General features: G+C 37.0%; 1 protein-coding gene and 1 long non-coding RNA gene across 7 annotated transcripts in view; one reads left to right on the forward strand and one right to left on the reverse strand.

Moving 5' to 3' along the window:
• The window catches only part of LOC143905935 (zwei Ig domain protein zig-8), a 131,089-nt gene that overhangs the window by 64,185 nt on the left and 42,000 nt on the right, over positions 1 to 24,904 (reverse strand). For 3 of the 5 annotated variants that reach the window (XM_077421606.1, XM_077421600.1, XM_077421603.1), the window contains exon 2: positions 6,845 to 6,922. The exons of 1 other annotated variant lie outside the window; for it this stretch is intronic. The gene's annotated coding sequence lies outside the window, so the exon portion shown is untranslated. Of the gene's footprint in view, positions 1 to 4,864; positions 5,342 to 6,844; positions 6,923 to 24,904 lie in introns of those variants that run through there. One more of the 5 variants, XM_077421605.1, reaches the window with a different exon arrangement.
• LOC143905938 (uncharacterized) overlaps positions 1 to 24,904 on the forward strand; it is a 59,069-nt gene that overhangs the window by 13,322 nt on the left and 20,843 nt on the right. The gene's annotated exons all lie outside the window — the stretch shown is intronic.

Consider the following 24,904-nt stretch of genomic DNA (forward strand, 5'->3'; position numbering starts at 1 on the left):
TTAATTATATAGATTATACGCGCGTAATATTGTACTTAAGGGGTTCCGAAAAAAATATATTATACACATTTTTTATACCAACCGCGTTACTGAATACTAATGACCTAACCGTGTTAGAAGAAGCCGCTGAGAAATTTAATTTCAACGTGACAGTACGCTTCTTCGGTAAGCTTCTTAAATATGAATTGTAATCACTAAGCGTACGTATAACTTTGGCATAACTTTATTGCGGCTTTGTGTAAGCCTTTGTGCGCGCCGTCTTATGTGCATTTTGCACGAGGTTTTTCTTCTTTGTGCTATTCAATGGAGATCGGATCGATAGACAAGATTTTTGCTATTTGGCAACAACACCGTAAACATTGTGGCATTCGTTCCGGAAATCCGTGAGTGGAAAATTCGGTCAGTGGATTGAATTTCATTGCCAAATATGTCAGTATAGTCGCGAATAACGTTTGGGAACACGTTACCAGGAATTCTATTAAGAGGAACATGAACAGAATGTTCGTTCTTTTGAAATTGTTTGGGCTATGCTAAGAAAATAGCATTGGAAATAAACTACAAAATTAAATAGTGAAATTAAAAGTGAATAAAGCGTGTTTATATAAAATAATACAAAAGAAATCAGCGAATTGAGTTTTTATACGCAGACTGTGAGCAAATAATGTTGAGCGTTTGTGTGAAATTAGTCGTACGAACGCTTTCAAATTTCTCACTAATCTTCAGTTCTCAACTCAAAGTAAAAACTTTTTTGCACTGATTCAGGGTAGTACTTTGAGTCCTGTAAAGGCTCGGATAAAAAGGAGGATTGATTACGCCAGATTTTCCTAGCTATTTGTATAACGCATACCGAATAAATCGCAACCATTAAGAGTCGTTACGAATCGAAGAGAGCGTTTTGTGAACTCGCGTTATGGATGACCCAGGTTGCTAAGATTTTGCAGCAACTTTGCAAGTACTCTCTCTCGTTAATCATGGGCGATACTTGTCAATAGGAAGTTTAGGAGAGTAAGGCTAGCGCGTAGTTAGAGCATTCTCCGCTTTGCTAATTGATGAAGGGCTTTTAGATAAAACTACAAAGTAATCATTGATGAAATCGCCCTTGAGCGAGCAAGTTTTAATCGTGAGTAGATATTCAATTAACAGCAAAGAAATTAGTGTAAGAGATATCTTTGCGAAAAGTTTTTCCGTGTGACAAGCAAGGCGCATACCCAAATGGAAAGTATAATGAATTAACTTATAAAAATGGTGGGGGAAAATGGAAATTGTAGCGGGCAAAATTTTATATTCACGTTTTTTATACACAATAAAATTATGTGATACTGGATTTATAACCGTTTAAAATACAATCGTAAAAATGGAGATTTATCGATATCTCCCGAATCGTAATAAAAACGAATATAAAGCTGAAGCGCGTGAAATGACTCATGAATATTCAAACTGGTTAGGGATTCAAAAATCGCTCGTTTACGCACTTTTTTCCGCGAACCTCTATTTTATTCTAATTCTTAAGTAAAAAGCATGCAGGAGCATTAATGGCGGTCGACGATAATAGATGGATAAGAAATCTTTGCGGCGTGAGCAAACTTTCCGGAAAGCTGATCGTTAAGCTACTTTTTTCGAAACTGGAACATTAACAGAAAGTAGGATAATATTCTATTCCTGAATTATCCATTAGTTTAAAATTTTTGCATAAATATATCACAAATGTTAATAGTGGTTTGAATTAAAAGATAATTTTAATTGGAAAGCAGGGATACGTAGGAATTTAATCTTCTCACTGACATTAATTACATTCGTGGCGCTTAATTTCTATCATGCTCGTTACATAAATTTCCACCTGTCACCGTTTTATTGGAAAGAAAGCTATGCAATAAAGTAGACTAAATTCGTTAAAAACAGTATAAAATTTATTTTGCAGTAATTATTACTATGTTATTTCGCATCATCTTGCGTTTTGGATGAATGCGCAGTCTAATTTAATGTTATTTTATTTTTATATAATTACATTCTCTTTCTCTATTTCTCTCTCTTTCTCTCTCTTTCTCTCTCTCTCTCTCTTATCTCTTTGAGATAATAGACTTTTTTAAATTTTGCATAAATTGCATAATGTCGATAGAGTCACATATAAACATAAATTTCAAACCGCATACTGTGCGTTTACATTTAATGGGAACTTAAGTTTGCGTTCCATTTGAACGGAGTTTCCTGTGAGCGATTAGTACTTACAAAACGGAGCGTGGAATATTAATTGACATCGAAATGGCAGATTCGCTCGATTTAGCATCGACGAAATTTCACGCTTGCATGGCTTTCACATAGAAACATGATCCTTCAATCCAGTGTTATATCTGCCGCGCTTCGAAGCTAACAACGTTAATGCATGGAACAACGTTAAGCGTAATGGAGAGCTAATTATAACGACATACTGGGTTCTATTTTTCTGTCGTTCCAGCACACGGTCGAGGTTATATCGAAACGATACCATAAACTTGCAACATAACGGGCATACCACGTTCAAGTTAAGCACCGTACTGTGCGCCGCAGCTGTCAGTACGCATCGAATACGGCACAACCGTATGGTGCGCGTTACATGCTTTTTCCCCATTTTTCTCTTTTTCATTTATTTATCTTTAACGAGGCTCAGCGATTTTTGGTTTCACCTTGTGCCGTATTATACGTTTCCGCGTTTTTCCATGTCCCGCATTTTAACCGATCCGCATAGCGTCAATAACGCGAAGCTCTTGGAAAACATCCAAACTCGCTCGGCTGGATACCACTTGCCCGTTAATTCCAATTTATAGTTTACCGCATAAAACCGTATAAATATATGCGGGCTCTTAAGTCGCAGCGTGCCCGTGGCTTGGACGGGTCTTTTATGGAAAATTTGTCTGTTTTCCATGGAACGTTGTTCGCAGCTCACGATTTCTGATCTCTCGCGATTGTTACTTGATCAATTATCCCTTTCTCCTCTCAGCAGCTGGTGTAACAATAGTGTCATTGTGATGGATTAACGATGATATACGAGGTCAGTGTTGTTATTACTCGCCGCACCGCAATAACCCGCACTCATTGGATATCACTGGGAGCTTTCCAGCAAGCGACACAGGTCGACACAAGCATCGTTCTATCTTTTTTTTTTGGTAATGAGCAACAAAGATAAAACGATACTTGTGTCGAGTTGTGTCGCTTGCTGGAAAGCTCCCGCTGTCATCCAGGTCGGCTCGTCTCCGGTCTAGCATTTTTGTAATCCAAATTCAATAAAAATGCAGTTATTGTGATAGGCACTCACTTTTTCTCCAGTGTTCTCGTTTATTGACACTTGTGTCAGTAGCGAATCAATTCGCCTCGCGTTATCATTCATGCAATGCTATTCTACGAATGTGCGTCGGATATTGTATACATTGGCATTGTTTAATAAGAGATGAGCTTTCCGCGCGGTGGGGTTCTTTCAATTTTGATCAGGATGGATATTGTTCGGTCGCATCGTAAAAATGGCAATCGAACGTAAGGAAATGCAGTTTATTTAAATTTGGATGAACAGTTCAATAGTCTCGTTACTTTTACAGAAGTATGCTATTGCGCAAGGCATATTGAAATAAGTTATACAATTATTTTGAACAGAATACCTATATACTTAGGATATATGGGTATATTTTTGTGCTTCTCTTTATGTATCAAATTTTAGAGTAAGTACAAAGTAGTAAAATCAATTTTTTTTACCCATTGACTTGCATATACATTTTTCGTGTCACTAACAAAGTTTTGACATCCTGCAGATAATTAACAGATGCTCATATATTATTACGGCAATCCATTAAGATTAAACATACGGTATTATCTGCGATAAATCATTATAAATCTTTTGTTTTGCTACGATTCGAAAAAACTGATGTCATATTTGTTTTGCGCACATGGACCGAGACATGGATTATCTTTCGAGCTTGCGAACATATAAAGCACAGTGCGTTTAGTTTTATATAAATGATTGCGTGTGAAATAATCTTGTTTTACAGCTGTATGAGAAGTTTTTGTCTCGAGTATCGCGTATAGTGCTGTCGGGAACGTTAACTATGAGAAAGATGGGGGTATGGTGTTAATGGGATGGAAGTTATCAGCGATATTATTGCACGCCTTGGCATCTTCATCGTGTAGCTCGTTGTCGCGCGCTCTCGATAATGGACACGCAATACGACGCATAGTATGCGTCGTAGTGCATAATTTACGCGCAAGCCACGACCATATTCGGTTAGATGCCTTTCTAGAGGTCGGGCATACTCGTGGATAACCCTTCAGGAATTTCTAATCGAAGCTGCTTGTCGTGATACACTTGGCGTGAATTCACAAGCATCGGATCTATCGCGCTTGGCAATTATAATTATTAATGTGAAGCTAGAAGCTAGATGCTGAAGTGTTGTCAGTACACCGTTTGCGCTTTTCACATTGGATTTGATTTTACAAAATTTCTTTGATCTCCAATCGCTTATAATTCAAAAATTAATTAGACATAAAATAAAAATGATATTATTTTTAGTTTAATTACTATTGGTAACAATGGTAATGTAAAGCCTATATATTTATGTTTACTGTAACATTTTCACAAATTTTAACGCAAAATCTGAGACAATTCCTATTTCAATATTTAAACTTTTAAATTTGGACATCGGGGATTTTTGTGTTAACTATATCGTTTCGTGTTAGGAACTTCAATGATACGGTATATCAATGATAGATGCGATTTTCTATCGAAGTTTATTGTTGTTTCACAAGGTAGAAATCAGCTTGTCGAATAAGCTTTGTTTATTATATCAGAGTTCTCGGAGTATCCCCAGTTAAGTTTAGGATGAATAGCTGTTATTCCACTCACGTAATTCGTATTTCGAGTTCAAGGTTGAAGTTTCGTTGCAAACTCTATTCGCAGATCATAGACCATGTTCTTAGTGTTCCGTACGCAATCGCGTCCATCCGGATGTTTCCACCCGGATCCGCTCGTTTAACTTGCTGGATCCCGTTGACCAGGGCAATTCGACATGACACTCACGAGAACTATGTCTCCCTTGAGAATGATAAGGCAAACCATAAACTGCAGTGAACGTCAATGTGCAAAGCCGATGCCGGATATGGTGACCCCCGTGCGTGCCGGAGCGTTGTTGCCTGGATAACGCCGAATAACTATACACGAGTGAATACGCACGTTAGCCGCGTCAGCAATTAAGGTAATGGCCGTGTAATCGTTGCGGTCGATTTACAGAAGGAATTTTCGATCCGTGTCGCGCGCGACGTGTGCCTCGTTCACGTTATGCCGAAAATTGTCGAATATCTCGCGCGCGTGCGTCGAATTTAACTTAATATTAAATTAATTATATGCAGCTGAATATTTTAATTGTTACTATTCAGACAATTGTGTTTTTGCGGCGTCGCACGCACTTTTGATCAACGTGCATTAAATTGCATCTAGTGTAAATTGTAATTATTTTATAGTTTATTTACTATAATACTCTCTCTATGATAGCGTGAGAATTATTGATGCCTATAGTAATGCCGATGTAGAATTGTGTTGCACACGTGCGACATATATCTAGATAGAGTCGCCGGATATATGTATATATATATATAGTATATAGCGCTGCACAGGTACGAGAATACATGTATACATTAATACGAACAATTAACGAAATCGGTCTTTATGGCCATATTGCAGAGAGGTTTCTTAATTGCACAATTCCATAAAAAAATTTATTGTTTCATAGTATTATAATTACCAGCATTATCGATCACGATACTTTAGCATATGCAAATGTCCCATGATGGGAAATGATATTAAAAATGGCAAAAAAAAAAAACGCAATTATATCTCAGAGTAATTAATTACACTTAGCCTTCTGTGTTGTTACCATTCTTGTCGTGCATTAATCTAAGTACACTGATATTAATCAGTTGGAACGTCGATGTAGTTAACCGTTGCGTGTGGTAATCGAAATGTTACGTTGAGTAATTAGCGGCAGGCTCAGGTATAATCAATCAAGCGTCGTCCGCGAACGAGCGGCGATGCATAAATACGTGAACGAAATGATTGCGAACACGTTCGTACATATTTACGTATACGTATGTACATATACGTATATATTTATATGCACGCATACGTGTTTTGAGTATGCATAATATTCCCATCGCGTATACATTAATGTTGCCAGTACCTAAACGCGTTCATAAAATCAACAATTCGGATAATAACGCGCGAGAGAGCTCGCTGCAACTGACTTGGGAAAGGAGCGTTTGTTAATTGCGCGAATGACCATTCATCCGTTTATCTTGATTTGCGAGACGTATTTGAACATCGCTTGAGGGAGTATTATATACGCGCCCGTCCGAGAAAATGCGACCGTGCATGGACATCTAGCCGCGTATTTATTTTTGGTGCGCTCGCATTTTGCAAATTTGCAAGTCATAATGTGCTAATTCCGCATCGCGAGTTTTAACAAGATTTGTCGGCGTAACTTCGTTACGTCGGACGCCCTTCTTTATTATCCTACCGTTTGTACCGACACATTTTTATTCGTCGTTTATCCACCGGTTGTAGAAATTTGCTCCACTCCAAACGACAATTTGCGAGTCGCGTATGCGGTTGGGTAACTGATTAGTCGCTTTCGCATTGATTATCGAGCATAAACTGGCATACGAAATTTCGATCACGTAGATACGCATCTGTATTCATCCAGCCGTTTGCACATACGCGGATTAGCGGCCTCGACGAAACTTCAGACAATACACGATGCGTAAATGTCATCGCCGCGTGTCCCGAGTGGGCAAAGCCGAGTGTTAATGGAATACTTTGCGCTTTACTCACTGCATGCTGGACATTGTGGAACTTTCTAGGATGTTCCTCAATGGTACGTGGCGAAATGTAACACTTCATTCCATTTAACTGCAACAAAAAAGCATGGACAATTAGCGCGAAGTTGGAAACGTAGAAAAATTAATATCGAAGTGAAGATATCTATAGGGTATAAGTACGACGTTCCATTTAGCGCTCGCAACGCTCTTAGAATCATTTCACCCTTGTCCTTTAGCAAATATGTTAAACTCACGAGCGTTATTACGAGCGCCAAATAGAACATACTCTTAATTATACATTTGACGTCCGTAAAGACGAGAGAGAGAGAGAGAGAGAGAGAGAGAGAGAGAGAGAGAGAGAGAGAGAGAGAGAGAGAGAGAGAGAGAGAGAGAGAGAGAGAGAGAGAGAGAGAGAGAGAGAGAGAGAGAGAGAGAGAGAGAGAGAGAGAGAGAGAGAGGCTACATTGTAAATCTATTTATATCCAGCCGTTAATTCGCTGGAGAAAGAACCACTTTTCATTCGATATAAATCAACGTCGCTCGTATACCAACTTTCAAGATCCTTCCAGCAAAAATTATTGGCAGGCGAAAGCTGTGTGTATCCCCTTTGCGCCGATATGTGGCTACGTATATATATATACGATGTGGCTACGTATATACAGACCGTCCGATATATCTTGCTGTTAAGCTAGGACGCGCTTGACGTCACGATGAGAGGCCCTGTCAAGATTGAATGTAGAGAGAACTCTTAGATCACTTTTAAGGTAATTTGCGCTAGGCCGAAATGTTTTTGAATTTTTTCAAGCCTGATTTCGCGCAATTGCCACTATCTTTGTTACGACGAGTATTATTGTGTAGTATTACTGTGTCTCTCGACTCACCTTAACACTAACAAAATATTTGCTAATTTTAAATAGCAAGATTGGCGCGTATAGTGATGGGTTGTTAAAACAGCTGCACGTCGTACTTGATAGCAACTACGTTAAGCCGAAAGCACCGTTTTCAGCAGCACCTATCTAGCTTCCGTGAACTTTAACCTGCCATGTTGAAGGAGAAGCGTAAACTTATTACGGCACTCTCTGATGGACCACTTTTAGAGCGCAGGGCTGAGTAGCCGTGGTACTCTCGCAGCGTGTTACGTAGATGGATTCACCGAAAGACGGTGGATTTGCTAGTGTATCATAATATAATCATCATTAATTTCATTGTCATGAGATCACGTACGTGGATACATCAACGCGCGTCTTGCATTGTCGTATTTCACGTGGGATTTGTTAAACCGATCTTAACGCGATACTTTAATTATCGCATTATCGTAATTATTGAAAAAGACATTATAGATGTCTACACCGTGTTTCGTTAAATCTGCAATTTTACAAAATAACTTTATCATTTATAAAAGATATTATTAGTGTTGATCTTTATCGTAATATGATCGATTCTCTACATATCGCAATCCTCTTATTATCTTCTTTAATTCCAATAAATTGAAGCATTTGTCTGAAAGCTTTAAAATCGCGGGATAAAAGAATTAGACTTTGCACAAAGTTATTGGATGTTCTTGCGAAGGTAATTCTTACGCTGCTTGGATTGCTCGTCTGTTTTAGTATGATTTAAATGCATGTACTTTATGGTGGAAATTTTAACAAAGGAATACACAGTGTCCCTTTGTTGTTCTTATTCAATTGTATTTCAAAGACGACATTATTTCTCAAATATATACGTTGTGTTGCATTTTACTCGTATGTTTTTACACAAATGAGTCATAATTTATAATGTACTATTGTAAAATTGTTGTCACGCACAGAAGGTAGATCTTTTCGAAGTTATTAAACCGTTAATTGTTTTCATGTTTTTACAAAGTATTTTCGTTTAACTATAGAAATAAGATTCGTAATAATATGTCGAAGTTTGCGAATATGGAACAATTACGAGATGTTTTCTTGGGTATTTTTTCTAGAGATATGGACGTAATTTATATATGTGGGTTTTAATTAGACCATCTATTTTGCTTATTGCTTGGGACAAATTCAATCTCATTGATTTACATAGGGCCGTGACCTATATTCCCTTTGGAAAACTATTTTCCATTTCTCTCGCCGTCTCACTGCCAGCCAGTTTCATTTCCTTTTATTATTTCCTCGCACCCATGGAGCAGCAGTGAGCTGATTGGCGAGGAGTGGGCTGGTTGGGAATAATACTGCGACATGTTTGGCTTGCTGCTGTGCGTATTATATTTTCTACGAAGTACAGTTTTTCCTTTAAACATACACGAGCGTCCAATACTTTTAATTTTCATCCATAATTTTGATAGGTTTTTTATGGTACAATGCTTTTCTTTCACGTTTTTATTTTTTCTTTTTTTACAAGATAAGTCAAAATATATGTTACAACCGGGAAGAGGGTGATTCTATTGTTAAAAATAAGTCGAAATGATAAAATTAATCTTTGTTAAATAAGACCTTGTTTTTGAGAAAAAGAACTTGGAAAATTATTCGAGTACGTGTGCATTTTTGACTGATATTTGACGTTACGGTTTTTGCTATAAACATTTTGTATGGTTTGTTTACTATTAGAAGTAACTAATTCAGTCAATTGACTTTTTAGATAAACGAGTGAATTTGTGTGAGATAATAAAAATAATTTTATTTTTTACACATGTATTTCTTACATATTTAGTTGGAATATTATATTGAAAATATTAACCGTTTTGTGATATGCAAAGTTGTATTTTACGAATTAAGTTAGAATGGATTATTTTTAACGTATTTTATCCTTTTAATTCTTTGAATTTAATAATAATTTTTTATTTAATTGTTCAAGGCGTCTTTTTTCGTCCTTTTTTTTTCGAAAATAAGGCATTATTAGAAAAAACTTATTCTATTTCGACTTACTTTCAGCTATAAAATTACTCCTTTTTTGGTTGTATTATCTACTCTATATACAATTTAATATACAATTAAAAAAATAATGTAAAATAGCATAGTGACGTTATTTTCGCGCAATAAAAAAATTGATGGTTTTTTTTATTTACGTAAAGAATATATAAAAAATTGGAATAATAGAAATACGAAGAATAAATAATATACAAAGAATAGGAAGTACAAAGGAAAAATTGCAGGAACGTTTTGCTATTCACATAGCTTTGTTGAGTCAAATAGAAAGTAAACTAAAACTGAAATACAAAATTTGTTAAAAAACAATGTTCGAGTGTAAAAAGGAACAGCATTGGAATCAACGATGGATTAGGTTTATCCGATCGATTAAGTTAAGACAAATTGTTGAGTTAAATATTACATTAAATATCCAATAAATTTTCTACAAAATCCACATTTGCTAAAAAATGAGAACGGAAGATATATTTTGCAGTAATAATCGATACAACGGCCATCGTTTATTGAGTTATATCTTCGGGAAACGTTTTTGAGTTTTTTTTAGATATCTTTATTAAAACATTCCGTTGATCAACAAAGAACGAATATATCGAAGGAATATTTTATGTCTCTTGAGGCACGGAGAAAAATCGTATAATAAAGATTCTGATATGTCTGCAGTCTGCAGTGCCATGTTTGATCTTCTTTATTCGCCATTAGTGACACGAATATAGTGTATTAACAAAAAGAGCAATATTAGTTTTTCAGGGTACAAAGCAAGCCGGAAATCGGGGAATATAGAGGAATATCTGAATACCGAATTGCGCGGCATGAAAAATAAGCGAGTTCCTGCGCTTGCTCATCGTTGTTTTGTCTAGCACAAAGTAAACGATAGCGTAAATAGAAAAGTGGACAAGCTAAACGAAGATGGCGAGATAGGCAGAAACGGTTGAATCGATTCGCGAACAGTCGAGTCGTCCCGACTCGACTGCACAGTCCACTGGTCAGAAGAGGCTTTGGTGCCTGCTTGCTTTGACGATAGTTTTTAGAAGTCGGAACCGTTCTGCTTACCGGCCGTGTAATCTTCGGATCACTGATTCGGAAATATATCTTCGATTCATAATGGTCGTACTTTCCAATCCTGTTTAGTATTTTTCATCTCATCGAATAAGCTCGTTGACTATAATTCTCTTGATTAGTCATGTGTCATGTCTTCTCTCGCTGAACATTATGCCGATATTTGCGCCACGTAATATCGTGAATATTTATTGCGTTGTACGTCAACACGTAATAGCAAAATATGCATGAATTGTTTGCATTTTATAGATATTATTAAAAGATGTATGACTATAATCTTTTCGAAAACATAGAAAAATGTTAAATATTCTTCTCTCGCCTATATTCTCTCATGTCTATTGTCGAGAGCATCTCAAAAACGAATATTAAGTACGTTTAATATTCTACAATAATGCGGAAATTATTGAATAAAACGTGATAAATTTACCTGGAAGAAGATTTCAATAAATTCGATACCCCCAAGCATTGCTCTCGAATCGAGGAGAGAGACTCGCGATGCCAAAAGATTGAAATTTCTATTCTAGGAGCGATGAAGAGGAATACGTTAAACCCAACGATCTGTAAGAGTTTCAACATTCTTAGGAAGCGGTGAAGTTAGTGGAAAAAAGCTTTGGCGACCTAACATAATACAAAAAGAACTTTTTTTGCGAGCTAAGTAAACGTGATTTATCGAGTTGAAAACTTTATAAAAATCGGCCGTGAAGAATGATTGAAAAATTCTGTTTGTGTTCAACCATAAACGGATTTTACGAATGAATGATTTGAAAAATTATGAAATTCGGCCAAAAGTTGCGTGAGATTACATATATGAGAACTTTAATCTAATATAGAATAGTTATTTTCTAATATAAAATCTTCTAATTTAGAACTAGACTAATTTGTACTTTACTTGAAATCCTGAAGGATATATTTTTCAATGACTTACAAATTACCTTTAAAAAATAGCTTTGATATTTGGCAACGACAGAATAAATTTCTTTCATCCGCGACACTCGTAGCTTTTGAAATATTTTTCTCTTTCTGCGTATCACGCATTGGTCTCACATATCGTCGTCCTTTCGCATCACTGTTCGATATTCCCTCTGGTTTTCGGAATTCGGCACAGATAATCAGCGTAACACGATTTGTTTTTCCACGTCCGTGCCGCAATCCCAGTTCAGTCGATGTCTTTAGCGGAGATTTGAAAAAATCCGTTGGAATTGAACGAAACGCGAGAGACCCGCGGGATAACGAGGGAATTGCATTAGAGCGCGACTGTACACGCGCGTGAGAAAGATTGTGCCGTTGTAACTTCCGTTCGTTCACGTAATTACCGATCATATTTTTTACTATCCGAATGTGTTCTCCGTACGGCAATCAATTAGGACAAACGATTACTGAGAAGAACTCGGAGAGCTTGCAAATTGCATTTTTAATAGGAAGTTGTTTAATAAGAAGATACAAAGAAACATATACATACACGGAAAGAACAGGTTTGCTAAAGTATCTAAAAATTTAGTTAGATACAGATCTGAAAATAATTTTGTTGCACATCAAAGTAATTAGAACACTCAAACTGATCTGAATTAGAAAACTCAAATTGCTAAAATGTCAAAATTTTTTATAGCACTATTATCATACTTCAGCGACCTACTATAATTATTTTGATGGTGCAATAAAATTATTTTCAGATCTGTATCTAGCTTAGATACTTCAGCAAAATCGTTCTTTCCGTGTATAAAAACTCATTAAATTTCTAAAAAAATATTTCGATTATCTTTGAATTTGCATGGCAAAATAATTGACTACAATTTTTAGTATTTTTGTCAAATTATTTTACGTGAATTATTAGTTTACCGATAAATTTTGATTAAAAATTTTTGTCATTGTTAATGATCTTCTATTATGCTAAAATTATGACCACATTATTCTGAGCCTGCACTATATCTCTCTGTTAGCTGTGTTCTCTGGAAACTAAACTATATAACTCGAAATATACGAGTCTCTGTTGTATAAATGTTCCCAAAATATTATAGATAATGGAGATATGACGCAAATTTAACAAAATTTATAAATTATAATGAAAGTAAATTTGCTAAGATCTAATGTCATTTGTCAATCAGCGTAATTGTCAGGTTGTGATTATAGAATCAGATTATAGATTAATCAAGAGAAAATAATCGGCGAAGGATATTTTTGTATAACTAAAAGTTACTTTTTATAGATTGAATAATTCTATATTGCGTTGTACATATTATTTTTTTAATTATCGGACATTTCGTTCCGCTAAGTTAAAACCTTGTGATGGAAGGCGGGAGGGAAAGGTGAAGGGAAATAGCTATAATCAGCCACGTAACTACGCTGATGTATATCCGACGTGCGACATGCTCCCGTTGCCGTTTTATTTTCTCGCCTAATACAACAGGGCCGTAGCGTTTTTCGAGTCAGTCGTCATTTTCGTGCATGTTAACTGGCTGATAAAGAAAGAAAAAAAAATCCGTGTCAGCACGGGTCGATCCTGTAGTGCCTGCTGATAGATCAGCAACGTGTTTTTAGCAATGTGTGCAGCACGCGCAGACGTGTTCTGACCCAACGCGACGTAGCGTGTGCACTGCTCCTTGATACGCCGTTGCACCGCGACTTGCGAGAAGGCAGCGCTTTCCACCATAGATCGTCATTATCTCACGAAACGGTTGGAAAAAGAGGCAGGACGAAAAAAAAGCACACGGCGCTCTTACAGCTTGCGGCTGCGGTCGCACGCGTATCTTGCTTTGCGGCCCGCCGCTCTGAGTATGAAAAGTTACATACGCGCGCAGATAGGAAAATGCCCCTTGCCCGTAACAACCGCGAGCGGTGACGTAATCTATAGGGACACCTACATTTTCGGTCTGTCTTCGTAGGGGTGGGCGGGAGGGCAAATATATATGCTGCAACGGGAATAAAAAATCGCGACTGCAAAATCGCCATTTTTGAGTTAGATAACTGTCGCAACTGTCCCGAATGATTGATTCTTTAAATCGGCTACAAATACCGGGGGATAAAACGAAAAATACGCTGGGGCTGTTATTTCGATAGGGGGATATAGATATTTCCAAAGTTATTCAATATTGAAAGGCTTGTTATATTTGTTTGATCGCGGCAGTATCGAAGGGCTATCGTGGTAATTATGCGGAAACTCAGGAATCTAAGCGCAATAATCATTTGTGTAACGTTGAGTATGGAACTGCGATCATGATACTGATACAATGATACATCTCCGTTGCGCTTCTAATTAACTCAGTTGCTTTAATAATGAATAACATATCAATTATGCTTTATTATGCTGGTCCGCAATGCGTACAATATTATTCGCGCGTAACATTGCATTGGCCTGTATACGCATCAGTCATTAACAATAACCATAAAACATACAGAACGAAGTACATGGAAGGTTGCTTTTGACAGATAGAGAGGCAGTTTGTTCTGGTAGAAGAAGTTCAACACAAAGAAGTAGTTTAACATTTCGCAGGTATTATTTTACTTTGTTAGGAAAATTCGTGGAGGGTAAGCTGCATTCACGTGAACGTTCTCAGAGAAGAACCACAATGGTCACTTTAACAAGCAAAATAAAACTTTTTTTTTTCTGAAACAGAATGGCTATTTATTTTCTTTTATATACGAGTATCTAAAAGAAAATAAATTAGATTTTCGACAAGGAATTGTTCTTAAAAAAGTTTATAAGCCGAGAAGAGTCTTTCGTCTCGACTCACAAATGTCTCTTTGACCGGATATCTGCGAATAGTGGGCAACTGCCGAAGCTATTTTTATCGAATTGTTGAATAGACGTTATATATGTTCGTCCTAATAAAGAACGGGTGGAACGCGCGGCGGAACGTGCCGGAACGAGCGGAATTTCTCCGTGCGGCACGAAACAAAAACTTAGAACGTGACGCGTTAGGTATCGAACGGTAACGAGAGTAGAAAAGAGCCCATGGACAGGACGACGCTACTTTGCGGCCATAATTTTTGTTGTCAACGAGGTACTCGATTCGAAAAGAGAGGAGAGAGAGAGAGAGAGAGAGAGAGAGAGAGAGAGAAAGAGAGAGAGAGAGAGAGAGAGAGAGAGAGAGAGAAAGAGAAGACCGGCGGGTTAATTATTTTTCTCCGAGCACTCGGACTCCGCCACGCGGAGTTCTGGAAGGGATATAAATTCGCTTTCGCGTCTTGTATTTCAGGATCTCTTGTTCGACCAAAGTAAGAAAAACGGGTATCTCGTAATTGGTAAGCTCGGAAATATTAGGAACCGACGGTTACTTTGTTTTAAGCAATATACTGATGAGTACAATTAAATTTATTCTTAATTAATTTGTACAAAAACGGAGTTTATTCGAATCAATTATAAGTATAGTTTGTACATATGTTACGAATTAAATTTTGATTTAATGGAAGCAATTTCTTTATTTATTTATTTGTATTTTTCAAATATTAAAAGTTTTTTATTAAAAGAGATTAATTAACAATGAAGTTTAACATGATATTTAATTCTCGTGATAGACGTAATTGTTTCCCCATTTTCATTTAATTATCAGTTGCGTAAAATTTAAAGCTTCAGCAGCACGCAAACATGTTTTCGTAAATTAAATTAAAATTAATGTAATTTTAATCGAGTAATTCGATACATATTTAAATTATTTATTGAACGCTCAATAATTTATTACACGGACAATTTATAGTAGTATCGCGATTATGATTTTTATATCTCCTGTTTTCATTTTGTAATATTTTTATAACTTATAACAAATGTTTCAAGCAACACGTTTTGGCTTACCTTACTTATTGATTAATTGTAAGTATTTTATGTATTCAGAAATTTGAATATTATTTTAAGCATAATATATTAGTAACAGTATTTCTCTCTCTCTTTTTTTCTCTCTCATTTTGGAAAACTTTTCGTCGAATTTCAAAATTAAATATTTTATTTAAAACTCCGACAGTTTTCGTATGTAGCAATGTATAACTCCCATCGATGATAATTCTATTTTGCAAATATATTCACCAGACGCATTGTCCCAGAGGGATGAGATGATTCGTTCGCTCTAGAACAAACCGTTGACAACCGTATCCTCCTTTTTCCATATTTCTCCATATACTTCCTTTCAGTCTACCGGTTAGATGGACAAACTGCCACGCATTATTCTTTCGCACGCATACAAAACGATTCGTTACCATATTACATTATAAATGGAATATCAAGTCTGCATGTTGTGTATTACCTCTTATATGCATTAAATCTTTCTTAGCTTGATATTAACTCTAAAATGTGACTGCGTATATAAATCAAGAGACACGGTAGTGTCTCGCGCCAAGTACGCGCGAAGCGAGACGCACCGTGACTCTTTTACGCGAACGCATGAGTTGCGAGTATCCGAAATTTTGAGATCTCAATAACGAGTGAACGGATCAACTTCTAAGTAGGTTTGTTCGATAGCTTGGGGTTTGATTTATAAATAAGAGTCCTTTTTTTCGTTACGTGCCCTACGAGCGAAGATATTGCAATGCAAAGACCAAATGTGGAAAATTTTTTTTTAAGAAACGTCCACGTCGGACAAAAATGGCGGCTGGTGTGTCACTTTCCCATTTTTGACACAAGAGTGCACTCGTGCACTGTCGCAGTGCGTGACAGTTTTTTACAACCTAGAAAAGGATAAGTGTAAGTGTGTGATAGTCGTGACCGTTGCCGCGTCGTGACAGATAGTGAAATATATATAAGTATTGACCGTAAAGAGCTGATGCCGAGAGATCTTTAAGAAGGAAGGTGTATCTACAAAATCGTACAAACACGTACGTATATGCTGCCTTGTAAAAGTTGTCAAACTGTATGTTTACGCGAGCGTTACTTCTGTAGTAACTTACGATAATTTATGCCGGGATTACGATGAATTTAACGTAACGGGACGCGACGGACGCGAAGTAACGTAACGTGAACTTAAGAAATTACGATCGCCGTAATTTAAAGATAACCTTAATCTTAACCTTCTATTCATACCAAGCTGTCAAATCATTTCTGAAATGCACGCTGCTTCACGTTACGGCGATCGTAATTTCTTAAGTTTACGTTACGTTACTTCGCGTCCGTCGCGTCCCGTTACGTTAAATTCATCGTAATCCCGGCATTACTCGTTTACGCGGGATGAATTATCATAAGTTGCTACAGAATCTCCATTTACGTGGAGGAATTATCGTATAAGTTACTACGGAAGTAAAACGCTCGCGTAAACATAGTATACGTGACAGATAGTGTGTGTGTGTGTGTGTGTGTGTGTGTGTGTGTGTGTGTGTACTACGTTTACGCGAGTGTTACTTCTGTAGTAACTTACGATAATTCACTCGTTTACGCGGAGTAAATTATCGTAAGTTACTACAGAAGTAACGTTCGCGTAAACGTAGTGTGTGTGTGTGTGTGTGTGTGTGTGTGTGTGTGTGTGTGTGTAATTAAAATTATTTATATTTATATTATACATGTATATAATTTATTTAGTATTTATAGGATGATCTCTCGGCAGCAGGACGAGAAAAGCGGAAAAGCGACAACAATATTTCGACAGATTCGATAGATCGTATAGATGACATGCCCTTTTTAGAAGAGGATGCGTAACACTACAAAACGCATGATATCAGTACAAAATTACCTTTTTCAAAAAAGGTAAAAAAGGGCGCCAAGTACACGCGTGGTTGTTACCTCGAAAAAAAACCCAAGTGGTAGTATCATTAATTTTATTCAAAAATAAATAAAATCTATTCTAACCTAGGTGATAGTAGCTTTATTAATTTTTAAACAAAATTATTAAATTATAAAATAAAAATATTTAATTAAAATAAAATAAATAAATTTTTTTTTAAAAATAAATAAATAAGTTTAAAAATTAATAAAGCTACTACCACCTAGGTTAGAATAGATTTTATTTATTTTTGAATAAAATTAATGATACTACCACTTGGGTTTTTTTTCGAGGTAACAACCACGCGTGTACTTGGCGCCCTTTTTTACCTTTTTTGAAAAAGGTAATTTTGTACTGATTAATATTTACTAGAATGCAACTGTTTATAAAATAGCTACTACAGATATTATAAATATAAACATGAAGAAACATTAGAAGAAAAGCTATTTATTTAACCTTTATTAAGAGCTTTTTTTTTAACGTAAAAACTCGGATATAATTAACTCTAAAAAGTATTTTAATTACTGTGTTTAATTACTGCATAGTCGAGTTTCTATGTTTGCTTTCGATATATTTGAGTTTTAAATTAATTATTAATTAGTTCATAAATAATAATTTGATCTTTTTATGCTCTTTTTCTTTTTCTTTCATTACAACTCGAACAATTACATCTCGATAAATTTCTCAGACGTGGTTAAAAGGTACTCAGGGAGCTTGAGAAAGTTACTGACCCAATTCAACGAGAATGAGGTCGATGAAGGTCTCGGGAGTCACGACTTCTCATTTGATTCGACAGTACGAAATCGAATCTAGCCGTAGTAGTATAAGTGAATTAGATTGTCGTAATACGAGAAGATTCTCCACCGATGCCTTTTCGGCTCCGGTGCCTCAGCTCAGATACTCCCATCAAGATTTTATTACTAGAATTAACCGGGTGCTTTTTAATATTTATATGTACAATTCTATATATAAAATGTTCCTTCGTTCACTGAAATTATCAGTTTGATCTGAAGTGAAATTTTATTCGGACGAATTCAAAACTCTGCGTGCTTGAATATTGGTCGACCTAGCCGCGATAGTTGCTCTTTGCTCATTGGGTCAACCAATTTAACTGTGTAAATACCATATTGGTTCACCCAATTGGCCGCAGTAACCTGCCAGAACTATTATACGCAATCGTTCTCGGTCGTTGATTCATAGCGCATCGTCTTCCTGCACGTCTCTCGCAGAAGTGCAGCGATAACTCGACCATGTCTGTGAATCTACGCGCGACGACCAAGTAATTATTTATATCTTTTATATCTTTTAAATTTTATGTTGAGCGACGTCTCTGTGTGGTGGGTTTTAATATAACCTTAGGATTGCTTGTTAATTGATAAAAGCATCTGTGTAATTCATAAAGTTTAATAAAAAATTAAAAGATTTTAGTTTACCTATTTCGCGGATTTTCCCCCATTTCGCTTTAATACTTTTTATAATAATTACTGAAAGAGAAATCCAGGTTTAAATAATCGGACAATTGTTCGAAAATTAACAAACGGGTAATTCGATAACTTTTAATCGGAATTATAAAAAGCCGATCAAGGCCAAAATAATGTCCGATCAATGATATCCAATTATCAATGATATGATTGATCAGACATTATTTTGGCCTTGTTCGGTTTTTTATAATTCCGATTGAAAGTTATCGGATTATCCATTTGTTAATTTTTGAATGATCGTCCGATCATTTATTTCTCTCAGTGAAGACTTATATATATTCTCTATATCAAAATATAGATTTATGTAGGGTCATTTTCTCAATCATCAGGAGCTGTCTCATTATTATTTATCCTAACAATCTCCATCGTTAGTCGCCGGATTTGTCCTCCGTTTATTCCTCGAAGCCAATCTCGGTAGAAACGCAGACGCGAAATCCCGCTACAAATTCTTTCCCCTTTACTGCATTCTCTATGTGCCCTTTTTACCGTAACTATCATGATGGTAACTAGGAACAAGACAAACGCGGGCGTTTCTACCTTTTTCTCCCTTTGCGCACGTAAACAGACGTAGAGATACGAGCGAGGTTAGCTCGTCGTCTCCCGACGAGTGTTCGAAGATTAAGAGCTCTCGCCTTGATAGGACTGCCAGAAAATGGTTGACACAATAATAGCGGATAGGTATATGAGGCGACTAGATGGAAAACTTTCAGCGGAAGATATATCTTCCTCGGCGCTTCAACATCACCGTGGGGAAATGGAGCGCAATCCGATACATGAATGGATAGTGCTCTTTCAATAAATAAATTAACGAAGTGAAATGGCACCGGAGCAGGTTTATAAGATAGATATAACAGGATTTTCGATGCTATTAAATAGCTAGCGCTAATTCTGTCATCAATTTGTTTTTGCCAGTTCTGTTACGGTATTGTATTTCGCGTTGAACCGCATTGCGGATAAGTTGCTTTTTCTCGAAACAGATACCCTGTCGCCGGTAGACAACGATCTTTTATGTGGCAAGATGTGACTACGTCTTTTCCCGCTATTGTTCATTTAAAATGAAAGGAATCGCGAAACATCTCTAACTTTCCACATCGCGTCTTCTTTCTCTTTTTCTTGTCGCAATTTTGTACGTCAAGTTTTTTGTAACAATTAAATAACAAGAAATTTTCTTCTCGCTTAAACAGCTACGTCTATTCGTGAATTTTTTTTGCGAAATTATGCGGGTAATGCTGTTAGGAGACGACGCAAAGTGACAAATTTCGCACTGAACTTTCTGCATTCATTATGACAATAATATGTATTTTATGGTTATCTTTTTGCTGTCGTTGTTTTTAAAAGAGAGAGAAATATTTGTTTTTTGCATTTATTTTCTCCAAGTAAAGATAAAACACGATATTGTTTATTTACAGAAAACGCGCCGGCTCTTATATCAATGTCTCTTTAAAATCAATGTGTATACCTTGGTAACCGCTTTCTCATTCATGCTCTCAATGCTCTGCTTGCTTTGCGGATGGATTAGCTGCTCTGACATTAGGCGAGATTTACATACGTTGCAGGCGATCGATGAACGCTTTCACGCGCTTTCGTGAATGTTCCTCGTACATACATTCATGCAAATATTTTACCTTTTTCACACCGTACGTTGACTTCATCATATAAATTAGATTAGTCTTAGAACCCGGCGCTCCGTTATTGTTTTATTTGAATTCTAAGCAAAAATTTTATTTCATTTTCCTTCAAAAAGGCTTGTCCGTCATATCGCTTTTTACGTAAATATCAATGTAACTTTATTCTTCACGTTGCTGTCAGAGTTTCAAAATTCCAGTCATTGGTCAATCGGTTATTATTTATTGATATTGCAATATTATTTGCGATCAATAACGTGACATCATTATATACACGCTATACACGTGATAATGGAGTTTGAGTTAGAAAGCAAAAGAAATTGATGTTTGAAGAAGAATGTTACAAGACATTATGATATAAGCGCGGTCCGTGATTGCCCATTCGAGAAAGTAGCTTACTTATGTCATCGTATCCTGAAAATAATGCTTGTAATACGGCGATATAGCGAAATAGATATTTGCTCCCCGACGACCGCAAATCTGTAATCTATCGCGCTTTTCATGCACGCTTTTCATCAGTTCTTTCGCACCAAGCCACAACGCAAAATTGGATGTCGCTTCCTGGGAGATATAATCGTACCCGCGAACGGTCGGGTTGCGGATAATGGTACAGAGCTCGATCGAAAACCATTCGGGTGTGTCGGATACCGATCGCGGGAGGCAATGTAGATAAACCCGGCGGGAAGTCGGAAGTCTATGGTGTGGATCGCTATGAAACGTTCCCCTGCGATCTTAGAAGGCACATATGTGTGCGCGCATTACGGATATCGCGTAAAGGCTGACGTGAAACCCCTTCAAAGGGAGCTTTCATGTACCAGGCGTGATGTAGGTACTCCATGGAGGCGATACTCCAAGCGTCTATAAATGGTTTCGCTTTACTGGATGTACAAGTTGTCTTCGCGTATTAAGTTTTAGCTTGAAATTCAGTTAAAAATTGCTTTGGAGAGTTTATTATAATGAACCGAGACGATCACGAAGATCTGTTTGAGACTGAAACACGGCGGCAAAAAGAATAAAGATAAAATAGTCTATTTTTCTTATTGTAATTCATTACTATCTAGGTGCGTTTTTTGAAAAATTTTCATACAGCGACGCAAAAGCGTCTGCATATAGTATGTATCACCTCCGCTGGAAGAAGGTTTGCCCGAGAGATTCCGGCGAACGTCTTTCCGCAGATATCCAGAGACTAGCAGTCTCGCGCTTCTTTAACGGCTGCATAAAAAAATCGAGCGTTTTGCACAAGTGTCGGCAAGCACCTAACGTGGTTTGGCGAGTGTATGTTATCGCAAGACGCGCGAGCAACGTTCTGCACTAAATAAGTTACAAGGCAACCGTATATAGCCTTACGAGATACGGAGAGTCGGAGAGGAAGAAGGGATATCCGAGCGCACTGACTTTCGAGAAGCTTTTAAAGTGTCCTGCTTTTACAACTTGTAGTAACCGGTGAGCCGTTATCTGTGTGCCGTTAAACCATAATGCGGTACATAGCGAGGCCTTTCCCAACCCTCTCCTCTATCGAAAGTATTATGGCTCGTAATGCCGGAACGTGTCGCCGTATACGTATATATAACTTGTTTTTCTTCGTGATCATACGGTCCGTTCCTTTTGCCAAGCGAGAAGCGCCATCAATTCAAATTTACGTTCTATAATGACTTTGCCCCGTGGCTATCGCAGAACGAAGAGGTCTCCTAATGAAACTGTTTTGTATAAATCTTCATACGTACGAAGAAGAACGCTACATATTCGCAAACGTATGATACCGCTTCTTTTCTCCCCATTTTCAAATTACGGGATAAAACTCGCTTGCTTTCGTTATTAAGCGCGAGATGTAACATACATATATGAAAGGAATGCAAGTTCACTTTGCGCAAGCTTGATCGTATACATCACGAAAATACAGCGCTTAACTGGTTTACACCGTGTTTTCTTTTGAGGAGCTAGTGCACTTCGATATTTAAAATTCACGATCGATATCGATATTAATGGTGTGGCTATGGGAGATGCGCAGGAAAGCATCCGCCACGATACTTTCGTTATTCTCAAACACGAAGAGTATCGCGGAGGTCGACATTCCCAATAGTAATCCAGGGTTGGTGTACGCCTTTCATCGATCGACAACAACTTGAACGAAAGACTTTATCGAAACGTTCATAGCTTTAGATATGTGCACATGTGTACGTTTTATTCATGTTTTTTTGTTAACATGGATGTATATATGTCGCTTATATTTTCGTCGTTTCGTAATACTATATAAATAAGAGTTGTCTTCGAGAATTTTGTCGATTAACTTTTCCCGCAATATTGAACACTGTGTTTGTGACGACATATATGTGTGTGTGTGTGTATATATGTATGTATCTATGTATAAGATAAATCACCTGTGCATTCTGACGTCGATATTCATCGATGGAACGTGTTGTTCGCGCCAAGTCACTCCGCGTCGAGTTTATTGAAATACCATCACGGATCAAACGTTTAAGATGGCAGTCGTCGCGGAATTTCAATTTCGATGCTCTCGATGATACGATTTCTTGACGATGGTCGTGTCTAATTATTATATTGTTATAGCACATTCCACAAATATTCTCCTCTAAAAAATCAAATCATCTAATATTTCAGTGGCGTAATATATAGTGGAAAGTGAGATATACTCGGAGATATATTATCAAATTAATGAACATTGTACAATATTAATTTCAATATTTTGGATCAGTATAATATTAATTACAATATTATACGATAATATAATTACGATATTGGATCTATTCTTCTTTAAAGTTTTTAATCAAGTTAAAAATTTTGGTATAAAAAAAATGAATCTCTTGCTAATTGCCGAGTTAATATAATTACAAGCTAATATAATTACTTAGTATATCATAAAGTTTGCGTATAAATACCAGAAGGCAAAAGGGAAGAGACATACGTTGTAGCGAAGGAATCGCGTGCTCGGTTTCCCGCGAAAACTTTGATTCAATTAAAACTTAAAAGAATGTGTCCATAAGAATTCATGAAAGAGCGTGTAACGTGAGAGCTGAAAGTCCGCCCCCAGCTGACGAGTCTTTTTATTCCAAACTCGACATTCGTAATTGGTGAATTTTGGACGTGGAAGTCTTTTGGCCGTTCCTATAGCCTTTCGTTAAAGAAAGATTGAGGTAATCACTCGGGTAATCGTAGCTCGTTGAAAGAATAGACGAGGGCGGAGAGAATGTTTCGTGATAGCAAAAAAAGAATAGATGAGAACAGAACGCCGCCTTTCTCTGAAATAACGTCTGAAATGGCGCCGGACATTCCTTTTTAACTTTGGTAATTAATTGTGAGTTACGCGGCAATTCATAAAATGGCAACAATGCGATTTAACTTAAGATGCCTTTCGATTTTGCGCTGCATTAATCCCATCGTTTCAGAATCGCGATCGTTCTGCGCGTTTTTCCTTCGTGTCGACAGTTACACTCGTACTTCATTCTGAAGATTGACGAAGCTGCAGCTCGCTATATGCAACAGTGTCACAAAATCCGAGACGTGCTCTCTTCTGACTCTCTTATGAGTCTCGTATTTCGCATACCAATCGATTTGAGCGCATTTCTTTTCCTATTTTGCCAAAAGTGTACACTTGTGTCTAGATTTTGATTTCCAAAGTCTCATGACGACATTAGGCAAATTCGACCATAAGTCGCTTTCAAGTGAGTAAAAAATGCAAAAAGCATCGTAGTCAGGACGTAAAGTTTCTCGGGACATCACCATAAAATCAGGGGTTTCCGATGTGAGTTCTCAGAGTGATCGGTATATCGATCAACTTTTACGACCAGCTATAAATATGTGCGTTACTTGATCAGGGTTAGCGAATTTAAATATCATCGCGTTAATTCGATATTTTATAAATCGCGTATTCTTATTTTTATTAAATTCTGATAAAATCGATCGACACATTGTGTCGAATTTAATTAAAATTAGGAAGCTTGACAGTTATTTGTGTGAAAGCATTTTGCAAGGGTGTTTTTCGTCACCGCGTTACTAAGTCGAGAGTGGCTAGTCATGTTATAGCTATCTGCCGAAAGTCATCCGCCTATGCTCATGTCGCGAGTAAACTTATCCGTTATACACATCAGAGATGCGTTACCAGCACGCCGCTGTGATACACAATGCGACTAGGAAGATATTCCCACCTGAACTCGCCCACGTACTTATCTATGGAGCAAAGTGTATAGTCGCGAGACAGGGATATAATTATCTGGAGTTCTCTTACAAAGGGACGCTACCGTGCGCTATAGTTTATGTAAGCTGTTTGTGTTTCTGTTGTGAGAGAAGTGTAATCGGACTAAGCATCGTAACACAATTATTTC

Source organism: Temnothorax americanus, unplaced genomic scaffold, assembly GCF_048541705.1.
Source record: "Temnothorax americanus isolate GAGA-0224 unplaced genomic scaffold, ASM4854170v1 Scaffold7, whole genome shotgun sequence".
In the NCBI taxonomy this organism is placed as follows: domain Eukaryota; kingdom Metazoa; phylum Arthropoda; class Insecta; order Hymenoptera; family Formicidae; genus Temnothorax; species Temnothorax americanus.